The following is a 13,031-nucleotide window of genomic DNA, read 5'->3' as shown; positions in this document are numbered from 1 at the left end:
TCTTAGTCTTATACTTTGGGAATTACAACGTGACGAGTTTACGTCATTTCATAAGTAATTTGTGGAAAAACTGTAATAATAAGGTTAATTTTAAATACATACGATGTTGGTTATTAATTTTGAACCATCTTAACTAATATAACCTTCTCAGTCTTGGTTTTACAATAGTCAAATCCATATATATTTTTTTATATTCTCTTCATCTTTAGAACTCAATTGCTTTCAGTCAATATATTAGAATGTCATAGTTTCCAGTTATTACCAACTCTAGTCTGCCTTTGTGTTGTTATTGGTCTGTTTGGCTACCTAAGATGTAAATTGTGGTTATTCGTTTGTTTGCCCAACGTTTATGTGGTGTTACATTGCCATTAGACTTTTAGGCTGTTTAATCTGTGTGACTTGGCATAGCGTGGCGGTTAGGATGCTCGACTCACAACATGCGAGTAGCTGTACTCGAAACCCCTCCATCGAATATCCTCAACGTTCTCGCTATAGGTGTGTTATAATACGGCTGTCAGTCCCACTATTCGCCGGAGAGAAAGTAGTTCAACAGTTGCCTATAGATAGTGTTGACTAGTTGCTTCTCGTCCAGTATATCATTACTATATCATGGACAGATGGTGCAGACAGTCCTTGAGCAAGTTTTTGTGAAATTCAAAACAAACTGTTTACTTTTTAAATCATCCTTATCAGGTTATTTGTCTAACAAATTTTCAGGTTATTAATATAACATTACAGATTTTATCTGATTTGTGAAATTTGGTAAGTAACACTTTTATGTATTATGCTTGAGACCAATTTTGTTCTACTTGAGTTCGGTTATATCATGTTTCCTGTGTTGTCAAGTCTAATAATGTACACTGTAATGAGTCAACTAAGCTGAGGAAAATACTACAGAAATAAACTAAAGAAAATATAATTTTGCTTATTCACCTATGAATTCTGAAGATATTAATGATTTTTGATGTAAAATAGCCCTTCCGATAATTCTCATATTCCTACTCATCAGTATTTTATGTTTCCTATAAACTCTAATTCCTCCTATCATTGCGGGTGAAAATTACTAGTGTATAACCATACATATAAGACGCGTTTAGTGAAAACGTTTCATGTAATCGTCACTAGTAAATGAGTCAATTCGGAAGACATTTGCCAGCAGTAGTTAACAAGTTAGGTAACAATGTTGCATAATGTGGTGATGATTGAGTTACTTGGAAAGTCAACCACATATAAGTGTAAAAGTGATTTCGTATGTATATGAAAATGATTTAATTCATTAGAAATTGTTATAAACTTTATATGAGATTACTTGTCGTACAGAAATCTATTAACTACGCTATAGATTTTCCTCTGTGAGCAAACTAAATATTCACAATTCCTATCATAAGATCAGTTTACACAATGTGTGAGCTATGTCCTAGGAATTTATTGTGTAAATGTTATTTCACAAATCACACACGTGCAGTAAATGTTTTACGCAGTAATGTCCCCTACACACTATTTAAACGTTTTAAAGTGACACAGTAGCCACATAATGCATTGATTTAACCCGTTACTTTGACACGCAGCTTGTTCAGTTTAACTTATACCTCTGAATACTGTGCTTAAAATCAGTATAAAAAATTTTAAAGCACGATAATTTTTATCAAATGAGGTCCATTAGTTATAAGAAGCTAATGATTTAACACATGTTTGTAGAAGTACAGAATGTAGCTCAAGTTTGTGCAGTTTCACTAGTGGAAGTACGTACTATAATTAATTTCAACTTTATTCAATACCTTGTGTTTCTTTGAAACTAAACTGTCTGTATTTGCATCATGGGTATAACTCTCATATCAATCCTTTGTTTTGGAATATTGTGAAATAACTTGTACGTCTAAGATATCCAATTAATTAATTATATATATATATATGTAGTAATTTTGTTTGTTATTCGCATGAACAGTATAAGAAAAACCCGGTAAAACTGATAGATGTTTTCGTTTATTTATTTATTGGATAAAATAAATTCGAGACAGATTACCAGGCAAATTGTTATTGTTTAAATATGCTGGTAATAAACTACCTTGTAATACCAATTTTGTTATTTTTTTTAATTTGACACTCGCTTTACAACTTTCTTCAGAGGTGTTCCACTGAGAATAAAATATAAAATAACAAATATCGTATTGTAAGATCGTTTATTGCTAGTATTAAAATGTATTTTATACACCAATAAACTCTTAAGAAATTAATTAATGGTTTCAATTTAGTTAAGTTTAGCATTCTCCACTCTTACGAACCTCTAGTCTCACTTTACTGTAAGTTCTTCTCATAATGGTAAAGACATGTTATTGCAACATTACATTTAGTAATTATAGCCACGATTCTGTGTTCGTTCAATAATTCTCTTCATCCAGCGGTAGCTTAGATCAAGAAAAGCCTATAAAATAAAGTACAACTTGTGATTTTAACAATACGTTTAGAGATATATTTCAGTCTCATATAGTATTGAAGGGTATGATATGCTAAATGAAGTATTATAATTATTTCTATTTGATAATACTTCAAGTTAACATTTGTATGATAGAACTTTAATATGAAATTGTTGTTTTTTTAAATAAATGAATTACGCTGGTTTATGTGGGGACATTTTTAATTTCAGGTATTCATATAATATTTTACCTATAAATGATTAACCAAATACTTCTGATTTTCAAAGGTCAGTATTTTAATTCTTATCGTGTATGTAGCCTTTCTACGACTTTAAACAATCAAACCAAAACAAATCTATTCTAAAAACAACTGATACTCTTGCACATTTTATTTCTGATTCCTGCACGTTGGATTTAATGTAATCTTCTTAAAATCAAACTTCTTAAAAAGTTATGAAAGGCAAATATAATATGATGGATGCATAAATTTTGTTATAAATTTTTCACTTATTTTTCCAAATATCTATATTTAAAACACATCGTTGCATCGTGAGCCAAAATTGGTTAGCTAACAATAGATTGATGTTATTTCAATGATATGTTTGTAATGAGAGATAAAATATTTTTATTTCACTGAACTTAGTATAGATAACGATGTTATTTTTCAAAATATTAGGAAGACCGATGGCTTTTCTAAACGAAGTGCCAAGAAAACGAAGGTTATACTTGACATATCTTCATTTTAACTGACAAGGACTTTTATTTTTAAACTAGGACATATCTGTGCAAAATGTGTTTTGTTTCTATAGAAATAAGAGTTGAAACAGTCATGTATACAAACTAACAACGTCCATCAAGAAAGTCATAACAAAAACTTAATTCACTGCCGGCAAGTTTTGGAAATCGTGAAAAATTGGGTTGTCTGTAAAGCTGAATATATCTTAATTTACGCTATCTTTAACCTGCAAAATAAATTGACACTATATTAGCAAACTTTGTTATTTCTTAGGCTTACCCTAGTGCCCAGTAAGCTTTGAAGGCTAAAATGGTCAATTATGAAGTTTTGCGCTCAAACAAAACAAACTATTTTGGTTTTGATTTATATTTCGGGCAAAGTTACACGAGGGCTATCTGCACTAGCCGTCCCTCAGTTAGCAGTATAAGACTAGAGGGAAGGCGGCTAGTTCTCACCACCCACGGCCAATTCTTAGGCTACTCTTTTACCAATGAATAGTGTGACTGACCGTAACTTATAACGCCCCTACGACTGAAAGGGCGAGCATGTTTAGTGTGACGGGAATTCGAACCATACTCCCTTTAACTCCAACACTGCCCTTCCCTAGTGGCACAGCGGTATGTCTGCAGACTCACACCGCTATAAAACGGATTTCGATACCCGTGGTAAGCAGAGTACAGATATTCTCTTGTGTAGATTTGTGCTTAATTCCAGATATTCAATCAAATCCAACATTGGAATGTTTAAGAACAACCAAGATGTGTTGATAAAGCTACAAATGTTTACAAAATGGACATCTTCAGGCACTTTAACATGGAATGCTTAAGAACAATCAAAATGTGTTGATAAGGCCACAGATGTTTACAAAATGGACATCTTCAGGCACTTTAACAATACTAAATGCAAACATCATCTAACATGGATGTCACAGGTTCAGAATAGGAGGTAAACAAGTCTAAACTTATGATATAGAAATCGGATCTCATTTTTTAAAGCAAACTGTAGAATCTATGAAAGTGGAGTTGAACTTCACCGAAAGTTTAGAAACTAAAGTTATTGTAACGTAAATACTGGGAATATCAAACTTTTAGTCCATTTTAAACTAACGGTAAAAGTAAATTAAGCAAATTTTACTTCTAACACCCCATTTTACAATATCGGTTCCAGACAATTCTAATGAACAATGAAAGTTTTTTCATTGTTCTGCTGAGTCGCAGAAATTTACAACAAAAATTATTAAACTTATTTTATTGTACAGCATCTCTTACCATTATCCACTCTTTATTAATCCTCTTGTTTATCTTTTCTAATTAATTACTTGTATCTCTCGTGAATAATCACTCACTCCCATTTCACATTATGTGATTCTCTAATAGAAAACATACACACTTTTCAAAACAAAATTAGAAAAAGGTTTCGGGTTTTCCGATATGCAAATAAACAAATCAAACCAAACACCTGACTTGCTACTCTCTTACACCCATAAAGGGCTATAGTCTTAAAAGCTGCCTGATAGCTGTAAGACAATCTATCATGCTATAAGTACGAAGTCTCGAGAAACTAACTTTAAAACCTTTTGATTTCCTGCTGGTCGTGAATGAACAGTTAAGATTGTTTTTGTGTTTCTTTCTTCAATCAAACGAAGATAAGCAGTCGCCGTACAAGATATGAGCTAAAGTATTTTTCAAACCGGCAAACTAGTGGCACTTAATTGCTGGACAGAAAATTATTGGCAGACTTTCCGACGTTAACGAGTGTAAGGCTTATTACAAAAGAATTGTCCAGCGACATATTTATGTATTTTTTCAGCCAAATGTGTGTGTATATTATTATTATTGTGTATATTGTGTGTATTATTAATAGATGCAAAACTCAACAAGAAGTTATGGCAATAGTGAAGAAGGATTTTAAGATGTCTAGCATCTAAACAAATTAGGTTTTAAAAAGCTTCTAATTTATAAGCCTAGATTAGTTATAGCTCCATCCAGGTGATTTTCACATGTTATTAAATAAAAAGGCCCGGCATGGCCAGGTAGTTAAGACACTCGACTCGTAATCCGAGATTCGCAGGTTTGAATCCCCATCGCACCAAACATGCTTGCCCTTTCAGTCGTGGGTGCGTTATAATGTTACTGTCAATCTCACTATTCGTTGGTAAAAAAGTAGCCCAAGAGCTTGCGGTTAGTGGTGATGACTAGCTGCATTCCCTCTGGTCTTACACTGCAAAATTAGGGACGGTTAGCGTAGATAACCCTCGAGTAGCTTTGCGCGAAATTCAAAAATAAACAAACAAACAAACAAACATTAAATAAAAAACGTCTTTATAGACAAGTTACTAAGCATTGTATATGCGCAAACTTGATCAACGTACAGCATCGTGCAAAATAAAGCAGTTTTTAAGATACAGAAATTATAACGTATCTGTCGAGTTCTTTATAACTTTAAGTCTTTGTTTAGTTATCACGTTGGAAAGAGTGGACACCTGTAAATTACTATGTATTTTTAAGAAACTATCAAGATGTGGAATCTTTAAAGCTAATGAGAATACAGAACGTATTTGTTTGCATTGTTATGTGCGCTATTGCTTTACGATTCCATCCAATGGCACGAATGCTAAACCTTTTATAGCCATCAAGGTACCATAACCACCAAAAACATGATGACAAAACCATTAAGAGAAATAAAGTGTTAACACCATATAGAACAAACCTTAACACGAAGATATTTATCTTCTGAGTGCTTGTCTTCGCCTCTTTTGCTGTAATCACGCAGATAATAGCTTTCACAACATGAAATATTCCTTCCGTTCGCTATGTATTGAAATACATGAAAAATATCATTTATGTTCAAATATTCACTGAGGATCTTCAGGAAACATGTCTTCTACATTACAAGTATGTCTAGTGTTACATTTATATTTAACAGGCCAGGGTAGCACTATCATTCATTAAATTAGACAGACTATATCATCCAGAATGAATGCAAAATGTTTGTCTGTTTGGTCTGTCAGGATTATCGCGTAAAATAATACAACTAACTGAAGGCATTTTGTCGCACTATGATGTCCCTTAAGCACATTCTCAATTAACTCTTCAAAGGCTGTATGTTGCTATATTGTATTAGTTCAATTATTCAAGAAAGTTGACGTACTCTGAAGAGATACTGCACTATGGGTCGTATTTTGAATCCTTCTATTAGCTTCATTATTTTCACAATATCCATTCGATTCGTATTTCTTCTACAATTCCCACAGTTATCAAGTGTGGTTAGTTCTTTATCAGAGACAGTTGTAGCTACGTTAGTCTTAGGTTCTTCACAGTAATGTATCTTATACATATAATGTCGGAATGTTGTTAAATACTTTGACGGATATGAAACTTTTCAGGCCTAGATAACTAGTCTCAAACAAATGCTTTGCATAGATCATCATCATAGCAAGTGTTACTGAAGATAAGATAAACCATTTTACCCGTTCTTCAATACGTAATGTGTCAGTAATACGGCGTAAAAAGAACTGTCTGCGACGTTAAAAGTGTTACAGTTGGGTAAAAAAAATGTTATACAGCTAAACATTTGGTGTTGAAAAATACAATATCGGCTTTACTTTATACTCAAATGAAACCATCACACAGAAAGCTTAGTAAATTTGTAGTTTTCATTCATGAGATGATAAACAAATATTTCATGTGTGTGTGTCTTCTTAAAGCAAAGCCACATTGGGCTATCTGCCGAGCCCACCGAGAAGAATCGAATAGCTGATTTTTGCGTTGGAAATCCGTAGACATACCGCTGTACTAGCGGGGGTAAAATATTTCATAATTCATAGATCTTACCATGTATAACAAATGTTAGTAAATGTTATGAAAGATTCGCTCACTGTATTAATGCTTTATCGACCGCTGATTATTCTATCTGATGGTCTTATAAAAAAAAATTGCGTCATATTAGCGACTTCAAGTTTCAACGTTGTTTCAATAAACTAAAACTCCGTCTACTAAACGTTTCTATTTTCTATAATAAAAGTAATAGTACTATATTGGCTGCGAAAGAACATCATTCTAAACAATGTTAAATTTTGGCTAGCAGTTTATTATAATATACCTATCCAGTGCAATGTAGGTAATAAATGTTAAAACTAAGTACTTGTGAAGAAAATATCTCAGAACGTAGGTTTGGTTTGTTTTGAATTTTACACGAAGCTCCTCGAAGGCTATCTGCGCTAGCCGTCCCTAATTTAGTAGTGTAAGACTAGAGGGAAGGCAGCTAATCATCACAACCCACCGCTAACTCTTGGGCTACTCTTTTACCAACGAATAGAAGGATTAACCATGACATTATAACATTCCCAAGGCTGAAAGGGCGAGCATGTTTGGTGCAACGGGGATTCGAACCCGTGACCCTCGAATTAGGAGTCGAGTGTCTTAACCACCTGGCTATGCCGGGGCCTAGACGTAGGTTTTACAAGGATTTGGTTACTCTCGCTATAACATGTAGCATTTAGTCCCAGTTAACAAGAAATGTGATGGGTGAACGTAAATGTAAACAGCATTATTATATAACATTGCCTATTCTTTACTCAAAATCAAAGTCAAAAAGCTGATCCTAAGTAAATATTTGTAATAAGAGAACATAGAAAATAACGAATTTTAAAGCAAAAGAAACTGAAGGAAGATCTCGTTAAAGTAATGTATCTGAAGAAATAAAAACTAGGAAAGAATCTAAATAAGGTAGATAACATTCATTCGTTCATATTATTAAATAAAATAAAAACAGAAAACGTCTGGAGTCATTGAAAAGGAGAACGTATACAACTCATGCATTTCTAACAACTGTACCTTAATAAGGAACAGAAATTAAGTGAACATCGAAATTAATTTGTTTGAAAAAAATTATAAAAAAATGATATAAGGTTTTTGCATTGCTTATTGTATATCATTGACTTGATAAACACCATAAACAAGGTTTATTAAATTGCAAGAACAAATAGTAGATCTTAAGCAGAACGGTTAGAGTAACAAAAAGTGAACAACAAATACACGTTATGTATCAGAAACATTATATATACAGTACATTGAAATCAGAGATTGAATCATAATTGTTCATGTAGTGTGTTTGCACTAAGTAGACTTACAACTATTGTTTTTAATTCATAATAACATCTATACTTGTGATACTTATTTACGTTAGTCTAACCAAACAACTTACTCCATTGTATCTTGTATACTGCATTACATTAGTCTAACCAAACAACTTACTCCATTGTATCTTGTATACTGCATTACGTTAGTCTAACCAAACAACTTACTCTAAAGTTTTTGGATGCATATTCTTAGTTGGTTTGAAAAAATCACAATATTTTGATTACATCGAAACACAATGAAGGAAGTATGTTAGTTACGTAAGTAACAATAACATCGAATTGTATGTTTCATGTATAATGCTAGATGTCATCAAAGATTTTAATTTCCACTATAATGTTAAATACCCATCCAAGACAGTTTAAGTTGGAATTTCATTTATTACTATTATTTTTATTAATTTACATTTTAACAAAAACTCGAATAATTTTCCATTTATGAATAATATTTGTAGTATACATTTATTTATTGTGTACAGTAATTTCCCAGACGTAGTAACTAAGTCATTGTGTTCTCTTTTATTTTCAAACTATAAGTGAATTTCCTTTACACTTATAAACGGGCCGGCTTGGCCTGGTGGTTAAAGCACTCGGCTCGTAATCTGAGGGTCGCAGGTTCAAATTTCCATTGCACCCAACATGTTCGTCCTTTCAGCAGTGGGGGCGTTATAATGTGATCATCAATCCCACTATTCGTTGGTAAAAGAGGAGTCCAAGGGTTGGCGATGGGTTGATGACTAGCTAGCTGCTTTCCCTCTAGTCTTACACTGCTAAATTAGGGACGGCTAGCCCTCGTGTAGTTTTGTGCGAAATTCAAACACTTAGAAACAGTGGACATTTTGTATACGACGTTTTTCTAACTCACAACAACAATAAAACAATTGTTTCTATACGACAGAAAAATTTTGTCCTCACTCTAAGTTACCGAGTTTTGCAATAAAAATTTATATTACTAACTACAACTTTCTTTCACTTACATAATAGATAAACAATAAGATTGTATTTGTATTTCTTCTGAAGGTTTATCTTTGTCTTAGATTCTAGTGTCTGAGTCGTCCTCATCTATAGCACCAGTTTTTTAGTGCAACATTTGGTCGATAAGAATGGTGCAAAGTCGGAAGTAAATATAGGTTCGTATTTCAAAACATCAAAACCAAACTATTCATTTAGCAGGAGAAAGGATCCGCGACAATATTTATACTTGTAATACTATATTATTATAATTATAATTACTATTGTTACAACGTAATCTGATGAAAATAATTGTGCATTGTTATCCGGTATTGTAATTTATTTTGTAACAAATTTGGCGAAGTCTTTCTCATATCATGTATTTTTGAACACTTTCTACAGATCCTCCAATAAAGATGGGTATCAAATTCTAACACTTTGAGCAGACTAAAAACAAGAAAATCCATCGGAGCTACACTGGAGAACTTGAGAGGTATTGGATGACTATACTGGAGAACTTGAGAGGTATTTGATTACTATACTGAAGAACTTGAGGTATATTGGGTGATTATATTGGAGAACTTAAGAGGTATTGGATGACTATACTGGAGAACTTGAGAGGTATTTGATTACTATACTGAAGAAGTTGAGGTATATTGGGTGATTATATTGGAGAACTTAAGAGGTATTGGATGACTATACTGGAGAACTTGAGAGGTATTTGATTACTATACTGAAGAACTTGAGGTATATTGGGTGATTATATTGGAGAACTTAAGAGGTATTGGATGACTATACTGGAGAACTTGAGAGGTATTTGATTACTATACTGAAGAAGTTGAGGTATATTGGGTGATTATATTGGAGAACTTAAGAGGTATTGGATGACTATACTGGAGAACTTGAGAGGTATTTGATTACTATACTGAAGAAGTTGAGGTATATTGGGTGATTATATTGGAGAACTTAAGAGGTATTGGATAACTATACTGGAGAACTTAAGAGGTATTGGATGACTAAATTGGAGAACTTAAGAGGTATTGGACGACTATACTGGAGAATTTGAGAGGTATCGGTAGACTAAATTGGAGAACTAGGGGGTATTGGGTGACTATATTGGAGAACTTGAGGGGTATTGGGTAACGAAATTGGAGAACTTAAGAGGATAGTACAAAATGAAAAACACACTTATTTAAAAATGTTTATATTGTGAGCTTCCTAATTTTTATATTGAAGACTGAGTAGTGTATTCTGTGCACATTTTCTTTTAAAAACAAAGTAATTCACTTAATAGTTTTTGTTTTTATAGACTCTTCAAATGAGGCATTTTATGTTGATCTCTGACTTAAGTAATCTCAATGAAAAATCTCTTCTAAAGAACATTGTTACATTTGTTTCTTGGTTTGTATAAAGCTATACAAGGAAACATCTATGCTCTATCCACCACAAGTATTAAAACCCGGTTTTTAGCATTATAAGCTTTTAGACTTATCTCTGAGCCAACGCTAGTTTGTTTTGAGAGAGAAGTCAAATATTTTAAAATCAGTTTTATATATTATATAGTACTTACAAGAATAATATTTTCATTATTTAAAAAAGAGTGAGTTTCATAAAAAAATATTTTAGTGTTATGTACTTAATAAGACTGATGAATAAGTGTGAAACGGCAAAGGTGAGTGTAATTATGGTGTTTCTAATTACAATTTATATATTTTTAAATTCTTGTTTGTTTCTTAGGATCTGCTGACGTTTGCACTTGTTGGACACTGAAATGGTTCATAGAGTTCTCAAAGGGGCAAGAAATTCAGTGCTGAAGATGTGGTAGAGAACAGGAAAGATTATGTGAATCATGAACTCTAACCACTTGTGCTAACAAAGGAAAGCGTTTCATTAAACTGCCTTATAAGTTGTTTATTAACAACGTAATACAATTTATATTGTATACCTGAGAGAATAAAACGTTGGTTAATTAATTGAATAAATCGGCTTATGGCTTACCCTGTATACTTCAGTAACTAAGTACCTCTTTATGATTACCCATAGCGCTATGTTTTTAAGCTTAATAGTCATGAAATCAAACGTAGCACTTTGAATTAAACCTCTAAAATGGTTTTATTTACATAGATATAACACTAACTCAGTAACTGTCTACTGTTATAGAGTAGTTTGTCACTACAAGTTCATAAAACTACGAAGTTCTTAATATCATAAATCACAATAGAAAACGTTCTTTATTTTTATTAAGGCGATCATTTTCGTTCTACCGAGATAATAATGATATATGGCAGCCTTTCTGCTATCGTGAATAGCAAATTATATTTTCATTGCGCTATTTAAAATCTTGCAGCTTAATCAGTTTCCAATCTTTACCACAATTCATCAAACTGAGCCGGGACAATGTTATCTGATCTGTAAAGAACGGTCACTAACTTCGTATATCGGCCTCACCAGTGTCCTGTTCTAAGTAAATCTACAGAAACAGCTGTATCCCAGTTATTATTCAACTTCCTCGTACATGAAAAGTGTTTGTCGTGATTGTTGAAATAGGTGTTTTTATATTGTAGCTATTTATTGAGGTGCTCAAGTGTTCGTTATTTTGAGTGTCTGTTTAACGTGCGTAATAGTTGTTCCACAAATTCTTAAATATTCGGTTGTTACTAAGAATGGAAACTCATGGATCAACAAGTGTTCAGTTGTTCCATTGTTAAGAATTTATACAGCTTGCATAGACCTAGCTCACACATTTCTAAATCCGAATACAGTTCGAAAATTAAGACATTACACGTTTCTTTTTACATTTAAAACAACGACGCGTTAAACAACTTTTACATTCACATTTATAGAAAAATGTAAAATATACAATAGTTAAACGGAGTGGCAAACCATCAGTATCCGCCATGCATACGTAGAAATGGGTTTAAGGTTTTACTTGTAGAACTTTAGCCTTGAAATGTACGACATGGTTTATTTAAAATGTAAGAATGGAAGCATTGAAAAAGTTCGTTGTTTGTTGTTAAACTTCACAACAGGTTGGTTGTCTCTACTATACCTCTCGTTATAAGCCTTCAATCTCATCGCTGAGCCGCCAAGAAGCCATAAATGTATGTAATCTAACAAAAATAGATTAGAGCATAATAAAATTCTCATGAGCATTGATGTACGATCTTTCTTCATTATAGATTCAGGGGCACTTTAATATATATATATATGAATTATACGTTAATTTTCTTTTCAGTGATGGTAATAACCATAAAAAACAACGGAAAGCCTCATTGTTTTGATGATCAACTCTGTTTGATTTATTGTATACTGAGTTAAGAGATAATCAGAACTTGTAGAGTATACGTAGTGAATACATTCTAGTTGTATTCGTTATGTAAATGGAAAGTCACAGTATGAAATGAAACACACTTGTTTTCATCTTCTCATCACTCTGACTATGGATTTTTTTCCTTTTGCATCCGCTCCCCAGTAAAACAGTAGTATGATTGTGGACTCACAACGCTAGAAACCGGGTTTTGATACCCGTGGTGAGCAGAGCACAAATAGCCCATTGTGTAGCTCTGTGCTTTATTCAAAACAAACCTTTCGGACCAAGCGACATAAGGGCTGATTTTTTTTTTATCAATTTAAGTTTTGCATTTGTAATTTCAAAAGAAATTTCTCTAAAATTACTGACAAAGAAAAACGTGATAAAATATACGAATACTGTGTCACATAAAGTTTGCTTTTCCGCCGTAGTGACACATTTCGGATAGCGATATATGAAAGTTTCACCTTTATTCGTATTCAT

At 32.7% G+C, this 13,031-nt stretch overlaps 1 long non-coding RNA gene across 1 annotated transcript; it reads left to right on the top strand.

The window, feature by feature from the left end:
* Positions 1–375: 375 nt before the first annotated feature.
* On the top strand, positions 376–11,211 carry LOC143230914 (uncharacterized). The gene is made up of 3 exons (XR_013016688.1): positions 376–762; positions 9,641–9,763; positions 10,976–11,211. It is a non-coding gene; the product is annotated as an uncharacterized LOC143230914 (long non-coding RNA).
* The last annotated feature ends 1,820 nt before the right edge of the window (positions 11,212–13,031 follow it).

This window comes from Tachypleus tridentatus, chromosome 10 (assembly GCF_004210375.1).
Source record: "Tachypleus tridentatus isolate NWPU-2018 chromosome 10, ASM421037v1, whole genome shotgun sequence".
Taxonomy (NCBI): domain Eukaryota; kingdom Metazoa; phylum Arthropoda; class Merostomata; order Xiphosura; family Limulidae; genus Tachypleus; species Tachypleus tridentatus.
The sequence above is the reverse complement of the archived record's forward strand: the minus strand, read 5'-3'. Positions and strand labels throughout refer to the sequence as shown.